At 51.7% G+C, this 8527-nt stretch overlaps 41 non-coding genes across 41 annotated transcripts; all 41 read right to left on the minus strand.

The window, feature by feature from the left end:
- Window positions 1-7: 7 nt before the first annotated feature.
- Window positions 8-126, minus strand: LOC120923362. The gene has a single exon (XR_005745899.1). It is a non-coding gene; the product is annotated as a 5S ribosomal RNA (ribosomal RNA).
- A 90-nt stretch (window positions 127-216) lies between these two features.
- Window positions 217-335, minus strand: LOC120923304. The gene has a single exon (XR_005745844.1). It is a non-coding gene; the product is annotated as a 5S ribosomal RNA (ribosomal RNA).
- A 90-nt stretch (window positions 336-425) lies between these two features.
- LOC120923305 lies at window positions 426-544 on the minus strand. Its single transcript, XR_005745845.1, has one exon. It is a non-coding gene; the product is annotated as a 5S ribosomal RNA (ribosomal RNA).
- Window positions 545-634: 90 nt separating this feature from the next.
- LOC120923306 lies at window positions 635-753 on the minus strand. The gene has a single exon (XR_005745846.1). It is a non-coding gene; the product is annotated as a 5S ribosomal RNA (ribosomal RNA).
- A 90-nt stretch (window positions 754-843) lies between these two features.
- Window positions 844-962, minus strand: LOC120923307. The gene has a single exon (XR_005745847.1). It is a non-coding gene; the product is annotated as a 5S ribosomal RNA (ribosomal RNA).
- Window positions 963-1052: 90 nt separating this feature from the next.
- Window positions 1053-1171, minus strand: LOC120923308. The gene has a single exon (XR_005745848.1). It is a non-coding gene; the product is annotated as a 5S ribosomal RNA (ribosomal RNA).
- A 90-nt stretch (window positions 1172-1261) lies between these two features.
- On the minus strand, window positions 1262-1380 carry LOC120923309. Its single transcript, XR_005745849.1, has one exon. It is a non-coding gene; the product is annotated as a 5S ribosomal RNA (ribosomal RNA).
- A 90-nt stretch (window positions 1381-1470) lies between these two features.
- On the minus strand, window positions 1471-1589 carry LOC120923310. The gene has a single exon (XR_005745850.1). It is a non-coding gene; the product is annotated as a 5S ribosomal RNA (ribosomal RNA).
- Window positions 1590-1679: 90 nt separating this feature from the next.
- Window positions 1680-1798, minus strand: LOC120923311. The gene has a single exon (XR_005745851.1). It is a non-coding gene; the product is annotated as a 5S ribosomal RNA (ribosomal RNA).
- A 90-nt stretch (window positions 1799-1888) lies between these two features.
- Window positions 1889-2007, minus strand: LOC120923313. The gene has a single exon (XR_005745853.1). It is a non-coding gene; the product is annotated as a 5S ribosomal RNA (ribosomal RNA).
- Window positions 2008-2097: 90 nt separating this feature from the next.
- On the minus strand, window positions 2098-2216 carry LOC120923314. The gene has a single exon (XR_005745854.1). It is a non-coding gene; the product is annotated as a 5S ribosomal RNA (ribosomal RNA).
- Window positions 2217-2306: 90 nt separating this feature from the next.
- Window positions 2307-2425, minus strand: LOC120923315. Its single transcript, XR_005745855.1, has one exon. It is a non-coding gene; the product is annotated as a 5S ribosomal RNA (ribosomal RNA).
- Window positions 2426-2515: 90 nt separating this feature from the next.
- LOC120923316 lies at window positions 2516-2634 on the minus strand. Its single transcript, XR_005745856.1, has one exon. It is a non-coding gene; the product is annotated as a 5S ribosomal RNA (ribosomal RNA).
- A 90-nt stretch (window positions 2635-2724) lies between these two features.
- LOC120923317 lies at window positions 2725-2843 on the minus strand. Its single transcript, XR_005745857.1, has one exon. It is a non-coding gene; the product is annotated as a 5S ribosomal RNA (ribosomal RNA).
- Window positions 2844-2933: 90 nt separating this feature from the next.
- Window positions 2934-3052, minus strand: LOC120923318. Its single transcript, XR_005745858.1, has one exon. It is a non-coding gene; the product is annotated as a 5S ribosomal RNA (ribosomal RNA).
- A 90-nt stretch (window positions 3053-3142) lies between these two features.
- LOC120923320 lies at window positions 3143-3261 on the minus strand. Its single transcript, XR_005745859.1, has one exon. It is a non-coding gene; the product is annotated as a 5S ribosomal RNA (ribosomal RNA).
- A 90-nt stretch (window positions 3262-3351) lies between these two features.
- On the minus strand, window positions 3352-3470 carry LOC120923321. Its single transcript, XR_005745860.1, has one exon. It is a non-coding gene; the product is annotated as a 5S ribosomal RNA (ribosomal RNA).
- A 90-nt stretch (window positions 3471-3560) lies between these two features.
- LOC120923322 lies at window positions 3561-3679 on the minus strand. The gene has a single exon (XR_005745861.1). It is a non-coding gene; the product is annotated as a 5S ribosomal RNA (ribosomal RNA).
- Window positions 3680-3769: 90 nt separating this feature from the next.
- LOC120923323 lies at window positions 3770-3888 on the minus strand. The gene has a single exon (XR_005745862.1). It is a non-coding gene; the product is annotated as a 5S ribosomal RNA (ribosomal RNA).
- A 90-nt stretch (window positions 3889-3978) lies between these two features.
- LOC120923325 lies at window positions 3979-4097 on the minus strand. Its single transcript, XR_005745864.1, has one exon. It is a non-coding gene; the product is annotated as a 5S ribosomal RNA (ribosomal RNA).
- Window positions 4098-4187: 90 nt separating this feature from the next.
- LOC120923326 lies at window positions 4188-4306 on the minus strand. Its single transcript, XR_005745865.1, has one exon. It is a non-coding gene; the product is annotated as a 5S ribosomal RNA (ribosomal RNA).
- A 90-nt stretch (window positions 4307-4396) lies between these two features.
- Window positions 4397-4515, minus strand: LOC120923327. The gene has a single exon (XR_005745866.1). It is a non-coding gene; the product is annotated as a 5S ribosomal RNA (ribosomal RNA).
- A 90-nt stretch (window positions 4516-4605) lies between these two features.
- LOC120923328 lies at window positions 4606-4724 on the minus strand. The gene has a single exon (XR_005745867.1). It is a non-coding gene; the product is annotated as a 5S ribosomal RNA (ribosomal RNA).
- Window positions 4725-4814: 90 nt separating this feature from the next.
- Window positions 4815-4933, minus strand: LOC120923329. Its single transcript, XR_005745868.1, has one exon. It is a non-coding gene; the product is annotated as a 5S ribosomal RNA (ribosomal RNA).
- Window positions 4934-5023: 90 nt separating this feature from the next.
- Window positions 5024-5142, minus strand: LOC120923330. Its single transcript, XR_005745869.1, has one exon. It is a non-coding gene; the product is annotated as a 5S ribosomal RNA (ribosomal RNA).
- A 90-nt stretch (window positions 5143-5232) lies between these two features.
- LOC120923331 lies at window positions 5233-5351 on the minus strand. The gene has a single exon (XR_005745870.1). It is a non-coding gene; the product is annotated as a 5S ribosomal RNA (ribosomal RNA).
- Window positions 5352-5441: 90 nt separating this feature from the next.
- On the minus strand, window positions 5442-5560 carry LOC120923332. Its single transcript, XR_005745871.1, has one exon. It is a non-coding gene; the product is annotated as a 5S ribosomal RNA (ribosomal RNA).
- Window positions 5561-5650: 90 nt separating this feature from the next.
- LOC120923333 lies at window positions 5651-5769 on the minus strand. Its single transcript, XR_005745872.1, has one exon. It is a non-coding gene; the product is annotated as a 5S ribosomal RNA (ribosomal RNA).
- Window positions 5770-5859: 90 nt separating this feature from the next.
- Window positions 5860-5978, minus strand: LOC120923334. Its single transcript, XR_005745873.1, has one exon. It is a non-coding gene; the product is annotated as a 5S ribosomal RNA (ribosomal RNA).
- Window positions 5979-6068: 90 nt separating this feature from the next.
- LOC120923337 lies at window positions 6069-6187 on the minus strand. The gene has a single exon (XR_005745875.1). It is a non-coding gene; the product is annotated as a 5S ribosomal RNA (ribosomal RNA).
- A 90-nt stretch (window positions 6188-6277) lies between these two features.
- LOC120923338 lies at window positions 6278-6396 on the minus strand. The gene has a single exon (XR_005745876.1). It is a non-coding gene; the product is annotated as a 5S ribosomal RNA (ribosomal RNA).
- Window positions 6397-6486: 90 nt separating this feature from the next.
- LOC120923339 lies at window positions 6487-6605 on the minus strand. Its single transcript, XR_005745877.1, has one exon. It is a non-coding gene; the product is annotated as a 5S ribosomal RNA (ribosomal RNA).
- Window positions 6606-6695: 90 nt separating this feature from the next.
- LOC120923340 lies at window positions 6696-6814 on the minus strand. Its single transcript, XR_005745878.1, has one exon. It is a non-coding gene; the product is annotated as a 5S ribosomal RNA (ribosomal RNA).
- A 90-nt stretch (window positions 6815-6904) lies between these two features.
- Window positions 6905-7023, minus strand: LOC120923341. The gene has a single exon (XR_005745879.1). It is a non-coding gene; the product is annotated as a 5S ribosomal RNA (ribosomal RNA).
- A 90-nt stretch (window positions 7024-7113) lies between these two features.
- On the minus strand, window positions 7114-7232 carry LOC120923342. The gene has a single exon (XR_005745880.1). It is a non-coding gene; the product is annotated as a 5S ribosomal RNA (ribosomal RNA).
- A 90-nt stretch (window positions 7233-7322) lies between these two features.
- LOC120923343 lies at window positions 7323-7441 on the minus strand. Its single transcript, XR_005745881.1, has one exon. It is a non-coding gene; the product is annotated as a 5S ribosomal RNA (ribosomal RNA).
- Window positions 7442-7531: 90 nt separating this feature from the next.
- On the minus strand, window positions 7532-7650 carry LOC120923344. Its single transcript, XR_005745882.1, has one exon. It is a non-coding gene; the product is annotated as a 5S ribosomal RNA (ribosomal RNA).
- A 90-nt stretch (window positions 7651-7740) lies between these two features.
- On the minus strand, window positions 7741-7859 carry LOC120923345. The gene has a single exon (XR_005745883.1). It is a non-coding gene; the product is annotated as a 5S ribosomal RNA (ribosomal RNA).
- A 90-nt stretch (window positions 7860-7949) lies between these two features.
- LOC120923346 lies at window positions 7950-8068 on the minus strand. The gene has a single exon (XR_005745884.1). It is a non-coding gene; the product is annotated as a 5S ribosomal RNA (ribosomal RNA).
- Window positions 8069-8158: 90 nt separating this feature from the next.
- On the minus strand, window positions 8159-8277 carry LOC120923348. The gene has a single exon (XR_005745886.1). It is a non-coding gene; the product is annotated as a 5S ribosomal RNA (ribosomal RNA).
- A 90-nt stretch (window positions 8278-8367) lies between these two features.
- Window positions 8368-8486, minus strand: LOC120923349. Its single transcript, XR_005745887.1, has one exon. It is a non-coding gene; the product is annotated as a 5S ribosomal RNA (ribosomal RNA).
- Between the last annotated feature and the right edge of the window lie 41 nt (window positions 8487-8527).

Genomic DNA, 8527 nt, shown 5'->3' on the forward strand with positions numbered 1-8527 from the left:
ACAAAAAAGCCTACAGCACCTGGTATTCCCAGGCGGTCTCCCATCCAGGTACTAACCAGGCCCAACCTTGCTTAGCCTCCGAGATCAGACGAGATCCGGCGCTTTCAAGGTGATGTGGCCGTAGGCGATAACCATGGCTGTCCTTAACTCTCTTGAAGATAGCATGGAAGAAAGACTGGGGGAAAAAAGAGATTCAAGACTCCACCAAAACAAAAAAGCCTACAGCACCTGGTATTCCCAGGCGGTCTCCCATCCAGGTACTAACCAGGCCCGACCCTGCTTAGCCTCCGAGATCAGACGAGATCGGGCGCTTTCAAGGTGATGTGGCCGTAGGCGATAACCATGGCTGTCCTTAACTCTCTTGAAGATAGCATGGAAGAAAGACTGGGGGAAAAAAGAGATTCAAGACTCCACCAAAACAAAAAAGCCTACAGCACCTGGTATTCCCAGGCGGTCTCCCATCCAGGTACTAACCAGGCCCGACCCTGCTTAGCCTCCGAGATCAGACGAGATCGGGCGCTTTCAAGGTGATGTGGCCGTAGGCGATAACCATGGCTGTCCTTAACTCTCTTGAAGATAGCATGGAAGAAAGACTGGGGGAAAAAAGAGATTCAAGACTCCACCAAAACAAAAAAGCCTACAGCACCTGGTATTCCCAGGCGGTCTCCCATCCAGGTACTAACCAGGCCCGACCCTGCTTAGCCTCCGAGATCAGACGAGATCGGGCGCTTTCAAGGTGATGTGGCCGTAGGCGATAACCATGGCTGTCCTTAACTCTCTTGAAGATAGCATGGAAGAAAGACTGGGGGAAAAAAGAGATTCAAGACTCCACCAAAACAAAAAAGCCTACAGCACCTGGTATTCCCAGGCGGTCTCCCATCCAGGTACTAACCAGGCCCGACCCTGCTTAGCCTCCGAGATCAGACGAGATCGGGCGCTTTCAAGGTGATGTGGCCGTAGGCGATAACCATGGCTGTCCTTAACTCTCTTGAAGATAGCATGGAAGAAAGACTGGGGGAAAAAAGAGATTCAAGACTCCACCAAAACAAAAAAGCCTACAGCACCTGGTATTCCCAGGCGGTCTCCCATCCAGGTACTAACCAGGCCCGACCCTGCTTAGCCTCCGAGATCAGACGAGATCGGGCGCTTTCAAGGTGATGTGGCCGTAGGCGATAACCATGGCTGTCCTTAACTCTCTTGAAGATAGCATGGAAGAAAGACTGGGGGAAAAAAGAGATTCAAGACTCCACCAAAACAAAAAAGCCTACAGCACCTGGTATTCCCAGGCGGTCTCCCATCCAGGTACTAACCAGGCCCGACCCTGCTTAGCCTCCGAGATCAGACGAGATCGGGCGCTTTCAAGGTGATGTGGCCGTAGGCGATAACCATGGCTGTCCTTAACTCTCTTGAAGATAGCATGGAAGAAAGACTGGGGGAAAAAAGAGATTCAAGACTCCACCAAAACAAAAAAGCCTACAGCACCTGGTATTCCCAGGCGGTCTCCCATCCAGGTACTAACCAGGCCCGACCCTGCTTAGCCTCCGAGATCAGACGAGATCGGGCGCTTTCAAGGTGATGTGGCCGTAGGCGATAACCATGGCTGTCCTTAACTCTCTTGAAGATAGCATGGAAGAAAGACTGGGGGAAAAAAGAGATTCAAGACTCCACCAAAACAAAAAAGCCTACAGCACCTGGTATTCCCAGGCGGTCTCCCATCCAGGTACTAACCAGGCCCGACCCTGCTTAGCCTCCGAGATCAGACGAGATCGGGCGCTTTCAAGGTGATGTGGCCGTAGGCGATAACCATGGCTGTCCTTAACTCTCTTGAAGATAGCATGGAAGAAAGACTGGGGGAAAAAAGAGATTCAAGACTCCACCAAAACAAAAAAGCCTACAGCACCTGGTATTCCCAGGCGGTCTCCCATCCAGGTACTAACCAGGCCCGACCCTGCTTAGCCTCCGAGATCAGACGAGATCGGGCGCTTTCAAGGTGATGTGGCCGTAGGCGATAACCATGGCTGTCCTTAACTCTCTTGAAGATAGCATGGAAGAAAGACTGGGGGAAAAAAGAGATTCAAGACTCCACCAAAACAAAAAAGCCTACAGCACCTGGTATTCCCAGGCGGTCTCCCATCCAGGTACTAACCAGGCCCGACCCTGCTTAGCCTCCGAGATCAGACGAGATCGGGCGCTTTCAAGGTGATGTGGCCGTAGGCGATAACCATGGCTGTCCTTAACTCTCTTGAAGATAGCATGGAAGAAAGACTGGGGGAAAAAAGAGATTCAAGACTCCACCAAAACAAAAAAGCCTACAGCACCTGGTATTCCCAGGCGGTCTCCCATCCAGGTACTAACCAGGCCCGACCCTGCTTAGCCTCCGAGATCAGACGAGATCGGGCGCTTTCAAGGTGATGTGGCCGTAGGCGATAACCATGGCTGTCCTTAACTCTCTTGAAGATAGCATGGAAGAAAGACTGGGGGAAAAAAGAGATTCAAGACTCCACCAAAACAAAAAAGCCTACAGCACCTGGTATTCCCAGGCGGTCTCCCATCCAGGTACTAACCAGGCCCGACCCTGCTTAGCCTCCGAGATCAGACGAGATCGGGCGCTTTCAAGGTGATGTGGCCGTAGGCGATAACCATGGCTGTCCTTAACTCTCTTGAAGATAGCATGGAAGAAAGACTGGGGGAAAAAAGAGATTCAAGACTCCACCAAAACAAAAAAGCCTACAGCACCTGGTATTCCCAGGCGGTCTCCCATCCAGGTACTAACCAGGCCCGACCCTGCTTAGCCTCCGAGATCAGACGAGATCGGGCGCTTTCAAGGTGATGTGGCCGTAGGCGATAACCATGGCTGTCCTTAACTCTCTTGAAGATAGCATGGAAGAAAGACTGGGGGAAAAAAGAGATTCAAGTCTCCACCAAAACAAAAAAGCCTACAGCACCTGGTATTCCCAGGCGGTCTCCCATCCAGGTACTAACCAGGCCCGACCCTGCTTAGCCTCCGAGATCAGACGAGATCGGGCGCTTTCAAGGTGATGTGGCCGTAGGCGATAACCATGGCTGTCCTTAACTCTCTTGAAGATAGCATGGAAGAAAGACTGGGGGAAAAAAGAGATTCAAGACTCCACCAAAACAAAAAAGCCTACAGCACCTGGTATTCCCAGGCGGTCTCCCATCCAGGTACTAACCAGGCCCGACCCTGCTTAGCCTCCGAGATCAGACGAGATCGGGCGCTTTCAAGGTGATGTGGCCGTAGGCGATAACCATGGCTGTCCTTAACTCTCTTGAAGATAGCATGGAAGAAAGACTGGGGGAAAAAAGAGATGCAAGACTCCACCAAAACAAAAAAGCCTACAGCACCTGGTATTCCCAGGCGGTCTCCCATCCAGGTACTAACCAGGCCCGACCCTGCTTAGCCTCCGAGATCAGACGAGATCGGGCGCTTTCAAGGTGATGTGGCCGTAGGCGATAACCATGGCTGTCCTTAACTCTCTTGAAGATAGCATGGAAGAAAGACTGGGGGAAAAAAGAGATTCAAGACTCCACCAAAACAAAAAAGCCTACAGCACCTGGTATTCCCAGGCGGTCTCCCATCCAGGTACTAACCAGGCCCGACCCTGCTTAGCCTCCGAGATCAGACGAGATCGGGCGCTTTCAAGGTGATGTGGCCGTAGGCGATAACCATGGCTGTCCTTAACTCTCTTGAAGATAGCATGGAAGAAAGACTGGGGGAAAAAAGAGATTCAAGACTCCACCAAAACAAAAAAGCCTACAGCACCTGGTATTCCCAGGCGGTCTCCCATCCAGGTACTAACCAGGCCCGACCCTGCTTAGCCTCCGAGATCAGACGAGATCGGGCGCTTTCAAGGTGATGTGGCCGTAGGCGATAACCATGGCTGTCCTTAACTCTCTTGAAGATAGCATGGAAGAAAGACTGGGGGAAAAAAGAGATTCAAGACTCCACCAAAACAAAAAAGCCTACAGCACCTGGTATTCCCAGGCGGTCTCCCATCCAGGTACTAACCAGGCCCGACCCTGCTTAGCCTCCGAGATCAGACGAGATCGGGCGCTTTCAAGGTGATGTGGCCGTAGGCGATAACCATGGCTGTCCTTAACTCTCTTGAAGATAGCATGGAAGAAAGACTGGGGGAAAAAAGAGATTCAAGACTCCACCAAAACAAAAAAGCCTACAGCACCTGGTATTCCCAGGCGGTCTCCCATCCAGGTACTAACCAGGCCCGACCCTGCTTAGCCTCCGAGATCAGACGAGATCGGGCGCTTTCAAGGTGATGTGGCCGTAGGCGATAACCATGGCTGTCCTTAACTCTCTTGAAGATAGCATGGAAGAAAGACTGGGGGAAAAAAGAGATTCAAGACTCCACCAAAACAAAAAAGCCTACAGCACCTGGTATTCCCAGGCGGTCTCCCATCCAGGTACTAACCAGGCCCGACCCTGCTTAGCCTCCGAGATCAGACGAGATCGGGCGCTTTCAAGGTGATGTGGCCGTAGGCGATAACCATGGCTGTCCTTAACTCTCTTGAAGATAGCATGGAAGAAAGACGGGGGGAAAAAAGAGATTCAAGACTCCACCAAAACAAAAAAGCCTACAGCACCTGGTATTCCCAGGCGGTCTCCCATCCAGGTACTAACCAGGCCCGACCCTGCTTAGCCTCCGAGATCAGACGAGATCGGGCGCTTTCAAGGTGATGTGGCCGTAGGCGATAACCATGGCTGTCCTTAACTCTCTTGAAGATAGCATGGAAGAAAGACTGGGGGAAAAAAGAGATTCAAGACTCCACCAAAACAAAAAAGCCTACAGCACCTGGTATTCCCAGGCGGTCTCCCATCCAGGTACTAACCAGGCCCGACCCTGCTTAGCCTCCGAGATCAGACGAGATCGGGCGCTTTCAAGGTGATGTGGCCGTAGGCGATAACCATGGCTGTCCTTAACTCTCTTGAAGATAGCATGGAAGAAAGACTGGGGGAAAAAAGAGATTCAAGACTCCACCAAAACAAAAAAGCCTACAGCACCTGGTATTCCCAGGCGGTCTCCCATCCAGGTACTAACCAGGCCCGACCCTGCTTAGCCTCCGAGATCAGACGAGATCGGGCGCTTTCAAGGTGATGTGGCCGTAGGCGATAACCATGGCTGTCCTTAACTCTCTTGAAGATAGCATGGAAGAAAGACTGGGGGAAAAAAGAGATTCAAGACTCCACCAAAACAAAAAAGCCTACAGCACCTGGTATTCCCAGGCGGTCTCCCATCCAGGTACTAACCAGGCCCGACCCTGCTTAGCCTCCGAGATCAGACGAGATCGGGCGCTTTCAAGGTGATGTGGCCGTAGGCGATAACCATGGCTGTCCTTAACTCTCTTGAAGATAGCATGGAAGAAAGACTGGGGGAAAAAAGAGATTCAAGACTCCACCAAAACAAAAAAGCCTACAGCACCTGGTATTCCCAGGCGGTCTCCCATCCAGGTACTAACCAGGCCCGACCCTGCTTAGCCTCCGAGATCAGACGAGATCGGGCGCTTTCAAGGTGATGTGGCCGTAGGCGATAACCATGGCTGTCCTTAACTCTCTTGAAGATAGCATGGAAGAAAGACTGGGGGAAAAAAGAGATTCAAGACTCCACCAAAACAAAAAAGCCTACAGCACCTGGTATTCCCAGGCGGTCTCCCATCCAGGTACTAACCAGGCCCGACCCTGCTTAGCCTCCGAGATCAGACGAGATCGGGCGCTTTCAAGGTGATGTGGCCGTAGGCGATAACCATGGCTGTCCTTAACTCTCTTGAAGATAGCATGGAAGAAAGACTGGGGGAAAAAAGAGATTCAAGACTCCACCAAAACAAAAAAGCCTACAGCACCTGGTATTCCCAGGCGGTCTCCCATCCAGGTACTAACCAGGCCCGACCCTGCTTAGCCTCCGAGATCAGACGAGATCGGGCGCTTTCAAGGTGATGTGGCCGTAGGCGATAACCATGGCTGTCCTTAACTCTCTTGAAGATAGCATGGAAGAAAGACTGGGGGAAAAAAGAGATTCAAGACTCCACCAAAACAAAAAAGCCTACAGCACCTGGTATTCCCAGGCGGTCTCCCATCCAGGTACTAACCAGGCCCGACCCTGCTTAGCCTCCGAGATCAGACGAGATCGGGCGCTTTCAAGGTGATGTGGCCGTAGGCGATAACCATGGCTGTCCTTAACTCTCTTGAAGATAGCATGGAAGAAAGACTGGGGGAAAAAAGAGATTCAAGACTCCACCAAAACAAAAAAGCCTACAGCACCTGGTATTCCCAGGCGGTCTCCCATCCAGGTACTAACCAGGCCCGACCCTGCTTAGCCTCCGAGATCAGACGAGATCGGGCGCTTTCAAGGTGATGTGGCCGTAGGCGATAACCATGGCTGTCCTTAACTCTCTTGAAGATAGCATGGAAGAAAGACTGGGGGAAAAAAGAGATTCAAGACTCCACCAAAACAAAAAAGCCTACAGCACCTGGTATTCCCAGGCGGTCTCCCATCCAGGTACTAACCAGGCCCGACCCTGCTTAGCCTCCGAGATCAGACGAGATCGGGCGCTTTCAAGGTGATGTGGCCGTAGGCGATAACCATGGCTGTCCTTAACTCTCTTGAAGATAGCATGGAAGAAAGACTGGGGGAAAAAAGAGATTCAAGACTCCACCAAAACAAAAAAGCCTACAGCACCTGGTATTCCCAGGCGGTCTCCCATCCAGGTACTAACCAGGCCCGACCCTGCTTAGCCTCCGAGATCAGACGAGATCGGGCGCTTTCAAGGTGATGTGGCCGTAGGCGATAACCATGGCTGTCCTTAACTCTCTTGAAGATAGCATGGAAGAAAGACTGGGGGAAAAAAGAGATTCAAGACTCCACCAAAACAAAAAAGCCTACAGCACCTGGTATTCCCAGGCGGTCTCCCATCCAGGTACTAACCAGGCCCGACCCTGCTTAGCCTCCGAGATCAGACGAGATCGGGCGCTTTCAAGGTGATGTGGCCGTAGGCGATAACCATGGCTGTCCTTAACTCTCTTGAAGATAGCATGGAAGAAAGACTGGGGGAAAAAAGAGATTCAAGACTCCACCAAAACAAAAAAGCCTACAGCACCTGGTATTCCCAGGCGGTCTCCCATCCAGGTACTAACCAGGCCCGACCCTGCTTAGCCTCCGAGATCAGACGAGATCGGGCGCTTTCAAGGTGATGTGGCCGTAGGCGATAACCATGGCTGTCCTTAACTCTCTTGAAGATAGCATGGAAGAAAGACTGGGGGAAAAAAGAGATTCAAGACTCCACCAAAACAAAAAAGCCTACAGCACCTGGTATTCCCAGGCGGTCTCCCATCCAGGTACTAACCAGGCCCGACCCTGCTTAGCCTCCGAGATCAGACGAGATCGGGCGCTTTCAAGGTGATGTGGCCGTAGGCGATAACCATGGCTGTCCTTACCTCTCTTGAAGATAGCATGGAAGAAAGACTGGGGGAAAAAAGAGATTCAAGACTCCACCAAAACAAAAAAGCCTACAGCACCTGGTATTCCCAGGCGGTCTCCCATCCAGGTACTAACCAGGCCCGACCCTGCTTAGCCTCCGAGATCAGACGAGATCGGGCGCTTTCAAGGTGATGTGGCCGTAGGCGATAACCATGGCTGTCCTTAACTCTCTTGAAGATAGCATGGAAGAAAGACTGGGGGAAAAAAGAGATTCAAGACTCCACCAAAACAAAAAAGCCTACAGCACCTGGTATTCCCAGGCGGTCTCCCATCCAGGTACTAACCAGGCCCGACCCTGCTTAGCCTCCGAGATCAGACGAGATCGGGCGCTTTCAAGGTGATGTGGCCGTAGGCGATAACCATGGCTGTCCTTAACTCTCTTGAAGATAGCATGGAAGAAAGACTGGGGGAAAAAAGAGATTCAAGACTCCACCAAAACAAAAAAGCCTACAGCACCTGGTATTCCCAGGCGGTCTCCCATCCAGGTACTAACCAGGCCCGACCCTGCTTAGCCTCCGAGATCAGACGAGATCGGGCGCTTTCAAGGTGATGTGGCCGTAGGCGATAACCATGGCTGTCCTTAACTCTCTTGAAGATAGCATGGAAGAAAGACTGGGGGAAAAAAGAGATTCAAGACTCCACCAAAACAAAAAAGCCTACAGCACCTGGTATTCCCAGGCGGTCTCCCATCCAGGTACTAACCAGGCCCGACCCTGCTTAGCCTCCGAGATCAGACGAGATCGGGCGCTTTCAAGGTGATGTGGCCGTAGGCGATAACCATGGCTGTCCTTAACTCTCTTGAAGATAGCATGGAAGAAAGACTGGGGGAAAAAAGAGATTCAAGACTCCACCAAAACAAAAAAGCCTACAGCACCTGGTATTCCCAGGCGGTCTCCCATCCAGGTACTAACCAGGCCCGACCCTGCTTAGCCTCCGAGATCAGACGAGATCGGGCGCTTTCAAGGTGATGTGGCCGTAGGCGATAACCATGGCTGTCCTTAACTCTCTTGAAGATAGCATGA

Source organism: Rana temporaria, unplaced genomic scaffold (assembly GCF_905171775.1).
Source record: "Rana temporaria unplaced genomic scaffold, aRanTem1.1, whole genome shotgun sequence".
Taxonomy (NCBI): Eukaryota; Metazoa; Chordata; class Amphibia; order Anura; family Ranidae; genus Rana; species Rana temporaria.